This window comes from Muntiacus reevesi, chromosome 13 (genome assembly GCF_963930625.1).
Source record: "Muntiacus reevesi chromosome 13, mMunRee1.1, whole genome shotgun sequence".
Lineage (NCBI taxonomy): Eukaryota > Metazoa > Chordata > Mammalia > Artiodactyla > Cervidae > Muntiacus > Muntiacus reevesi.
In genome coordinates, this window is record NC_089261.1 from 15,078,134 (window position 1) to 15,082,713 (window position 4,580).

General features: G+C 46.9%; 1 non-coding gene across 1 annotated transcript; it reads right to left on the bottom strand.

The window, feature by feature from the left end:
• Positions 1–3,636: 3,636 nt before the first annotated feature.
• Positions 3,637–3,743, bottom strand: LOC136146185 (U6 spliceosomal RNA). Its single transcript, XR_010658918.1, has one exon. It is a non-coding gene; the product is annotated as a U6 spliceosomal RNA (small nuclear RNA).
• Positions 3,744–4,580: the final 837 nt, after the last annotated feature.

A 4,580-nucleotide genomic window follows, 5' to 3' on the forward strand; every position in this document is an offset into this window, starting at 1 on the left:
ATGAAACATTTGAGTGGTTGCAAAAAATTCCGTGGGAAATCCCCCCTGGTGGTATTTATGTGCGCCAGCAGTGACAAGGGGAGCTCGGGGCTTTCGATTTCAAGGGTTCCTGGGCAGACCACAATAGCATGCTGAGATGGCGGTCCCCAGAAACAGCTCTTCTGGGGCTGCACAAGCCTGACCCTGGTCTGTCCAGCTAAGTAAGATTTGGCCACGCGCGTGGAGCTGGCTGTGAGCTTGTCAAGCGCTCATCCACGATTTCAGAGCACGGGCCTCCCCACTTCCTTCTCTAAGACAAATCCCTTTCAACTCTTCCTCTAGATTTTCCCTGGCCTCAAGAGCCTTGGGGGAAAGAGGGAAGTGGGGAAGGGGGTGGGTTATATGACTGGTAGGTTTTCCCTTGGGCTCAGCCCCACCTGCATAATTGTGGGAACCTTAGTCCCCTGCAGACCCCTTCCCCACAATCTAATTGAAAAAAGTCCAAAATTGAGGCCTTATATACGTTCCCCTGGCATTTTCCCATTAATATCTGGCCTCTTGCTTTCTCCTTTCCTGCTTAAAATGAGCATTTATTTGTCTGCTGCTTCTCCTCTCAACCCTCATTTAGAGAATAAAGTGAACTGATAGTAGCCAACTTGAGAACTAGTGAGTGAGTATTCAAAATCCTTAGCCATTCTTGCTGATGTCTTGCTACTGCTGCTGCTGTAATGGCATATATGTGTTTATAGATGCTTATACTTTAGGGGTGTGGTGGAGGTGGGGCTTCCCTGGTGGCCCAGGCAGTAAAGAATCTGCCTGCAATGCGGGAGTCCTGGGCTTGATCCCTGGGTGGGGAAGATCCCCTGGAGAAGGGAATGGCTACCCACACCAATCTTCTTGCCTGGAGAATCCCATGGACAAAGGAGCCTGGCAGACTACAGTCCATGAGGTTGCAAAGAGTTGGACAGGAATGAGCAACTTTCACTTCACAGGGGTGAGATGTATGGATTTTTAGAGACACTTTGCCCATTGTATTAGTCAGGAGGTTTCAGTTGCAAAATGACAAACTCCTAACTTGAATGGACTTAAGCCAGATCAAAAGTGTATTGGAGTTTTTAACTGAGAAGTAAGGGCTGTGTGAGTTTCAGCCATGGCAGGACCCAGGCTCTCCTTGAAGTCTTCAGGAATCTGCCTCTCCTGACCTCTTTGGCCCTGCTTTCCCCTGTTTTGGTTTCATTTTGAGATTGGCTCTCTCCATCTGTTTTACAGAGTCTGATGGAGGCTTTCTCCTGGTTGCCTCCTGGAAAAGTCCCGGGGTCGGGTCTGGTGGGTTCTGATAGGTTCAGCTGCCCATTGCTAAGCCAATGACTAGGGCAAAGGGGCTAGAATGATCTGATTGCCTGGGTTTCAATCACATGCTCACTGCTAAAGCCTGGCCGAGTCACAGGGATAGAGTAAGGGTGAGTGGTTCCCCCCGGGAACACCAGGGTACTCTTACCAGAAGGGGAAATGGATGGTGGGTGGGTGCTGCTGGAGGGAGGAAGACAGTGGTGGGGAGCCAGGAGGACTGCTTGCTGGGACTATAGGACACCTGCCCTTCTCTCAGCTGTGTAACAACTCTTGTGTCCATTTGTATGTTTCATTCCCTTGAATACTTTCATTTAAACAAACAGATTCTCATAGTTTCAAAGCTTGAAAATCAGTGATTTTTTTTTTTTTTTTTGCAAACTTTGCCTGCTCACTTATTCATAAATGAGTAACAATAATAGCCAGAAAGAGGCAGGAGCCTAGCCAAGGCCACGCGGGCAGCAGCAAAGTGCAGGATCTGAGAAATCACACCTCAGGGTTCCCGTGTCCTGCCCTTCCCACTTGCCACCTTGCGGGTTGGCTAGAGGTCTGTGGACAGAGACCACCACACGCACTCCTGCCACGTCTCACTGACTGGTTAGCCAAGGAGGCAGAATGGAGCGGCTTCCCAGGGCAGAGCAGAGGGGAACTCCGTGTGGCTTTTTCTCTGGTCTCTGGGTACAGGCAGCCACGGGGGACCCCCTCTGTAGGTAAAATCCTGCCGGCATGGAGAACACCAGTCAGATTCCGCTACTCCTGCCTTGTCCTGGGAGCTTACATCACCGTCCCAGAAGAACTTACATGAGTGAGCCATGTGCTTCTGTTTAAGATGTTTACAAACAACTTCTCTGCTCTGCCCTCCTTGTCTGGAAAGCTGGTCTCTGGGCTCCAGCCCTGCCATGTATTTCAGACCCAGCACGCTGCAGCACCAGTCACTGCTAATCATCATAGCTAACCTTTTTCGAGTGCTTACAGTGTTCTCGAAAGTGTGTGCTAAGTTCTTGATGGGTATTGTTTCATCAAATCCCCCCAAGGCCCCCTTCCTCTCCTCATCTGTAAAAGAGGTGCTATTATTATTTTACAGGTGAGGAGATGAAGGTGCAGAGAGATGAATCAGTTTCTCCAGGGTGCTCACCCAGCTTCAAACTAAAGCCATCAGAACCAAGAGCATGAGCTGGTGTACGGGAGGTGCGTGATGAACGCATGGACAAGGAAGGAGCAGTTGGAGCCGCACCTGTACGCAGACAAACTTCTCCGCTGCCGTTTCCCTTCTCTCCTACGCTGTCTTGCCTGGTGTCTCCGGCAAACACACACAGGGGATTCCAGGGAGAGAAGGCTCCCAAAGTGCAGGCGGAACATGGGTGGGTCGAGTAAGGAGAGGCACGTGGGCTCATTACTTAGACTACCTTGCGGCCGCTTATTGAATTAGTGTGATTCTTAACATCTTCAGCTTGGATCTCCTCCAGGCCAGCCAGCTGGTGCATTCAGTACGACTCAGCTCGCCTTAACTCAATTAACAAAGCCGGACTGAGCCGAACTCAACAAGTATTTCTGAAGACTGAGCTGGATGCAGGGGTAGAAAAAACAAAGGCAGGCAAGACTCAAGACTGCCAGACTCAACCCTGATGGAGATGCCTTGAACTTCTAGCAGATAATTCAGTGCCATATTTTCTAAGTACCACCTTTGCACTCCCCCTGTGCTATGAGATACTTGCTTCACAGTCTTCTTTAAATTAACTTCTAAGAAAATTAATTTCCTTCTTCAAACTTAAATAAGTTACTCTTTTTAAATTATCAAAGTGAAATTGACAGAACATAAAAACAACTATTTCAAAGTGAACAATTCAAGAGCATTTAATACATTCCCAGTGTTGTATAACCACTACCTCTATCTAGTTCCAAAACATTTCCATCACTCCAACATAAAAACCCTGCATCCATGAAGCAGTTTCTTCTTGTATCCACCTCCTCTTAACCTCTCATAACCATTAATCTGCTTTCTGTCCCTGTGGATTTGCCAGTTCTGGGCATTTCATGTAAACAGAACCAGATAATACGTGATCTTTTGTGTCTGGTTCCTTTCTCTCAGCATCATGTCTTCGAGGTTCATCTATGTTGTAGCCTGCATCAGTTCGTCATTCCTTTTTATGACTGGGTAATACTCTGTTGTTTGTATCTATCACATTTTGTCTATTCATTCATCTGTTGATGGATATTTGAGCTGTTGCTACCTTTAGGCTATTGTGAATAGTGATGCTAAATAAGTTTACCTCGTTCATTCATTTAGATATAATGGACATATAACACTGTAAAAATATGAAACGCTTCACGTATTTGCATGTCATCTTTTCTCAGGGACTGTTTAATTTTCTCTGTATGTTCCAATTTTGGGATCCAACACTGGGTACCAAAGTGAATGCTGAATGCTTATTTCAAAAGGAAAATTTAAATAGAATAGATATGTAACTCTTATAAAATGTCACCTACATGGCACATAAAATCACTCCCATATACTCTGATGTGGTAGTAAAAAACCCGATCTCTGGATGTGGTCAACCTTGACTCTGAATCCAGGTTTCACCAACTGAGGGGACCCTGGCCAATGTCCTGTCTTCCTCCAGCTCCCTGAATAGCACATGGGTTAGTGGCAGGGACTCCTTCCTGCACAGTCAAAACAACCCCAATATAACTCTCTAGGTGGCCCTCATATCCGCGGTTCCACATGGAGGATTCAACTGGCCACAGGTCATGTAGGACCATAGTATTTACTGAAAAAAATCTGCATGTAAGTGGATCTGTGTTGTTCAAGGGTCAATGGGACTTGTAATTGCTTCCTCCTGAAGCTGTTGTGAGAATTAAAATCATGTAAGGTGCTCAGTGCTGTCAGGCACGTAGTCAGTGCTCAGTATATGAAAGCTTGTAGGTAGGACCACAGGTTCTAAACAGGCACACTAACAGGACTGGTAGCTAACAAAGCAAGTTATGTGCCATGTGCCAGGAACTTGGGAAACGCTTTGCGTGTGCAATAATTCATGTAATCCCCACAAATTATTATTACCCCCATATTGTAGGTCAGAAAACAGGCAGAGAGGTGAACCCGGGAGCTGAAGGCCACACAGCAGAGACCTGAGCTCTGGGAAGGTTAAACAACAATATGAGAAGTAACCCCAAGTCCACTGGAATGTCAGGCTGTCCCTGGGCACAGATAATTAATTGCAAAAGGGCTGCCTGGGCCCTTGAGGTCCCTGGCCTGG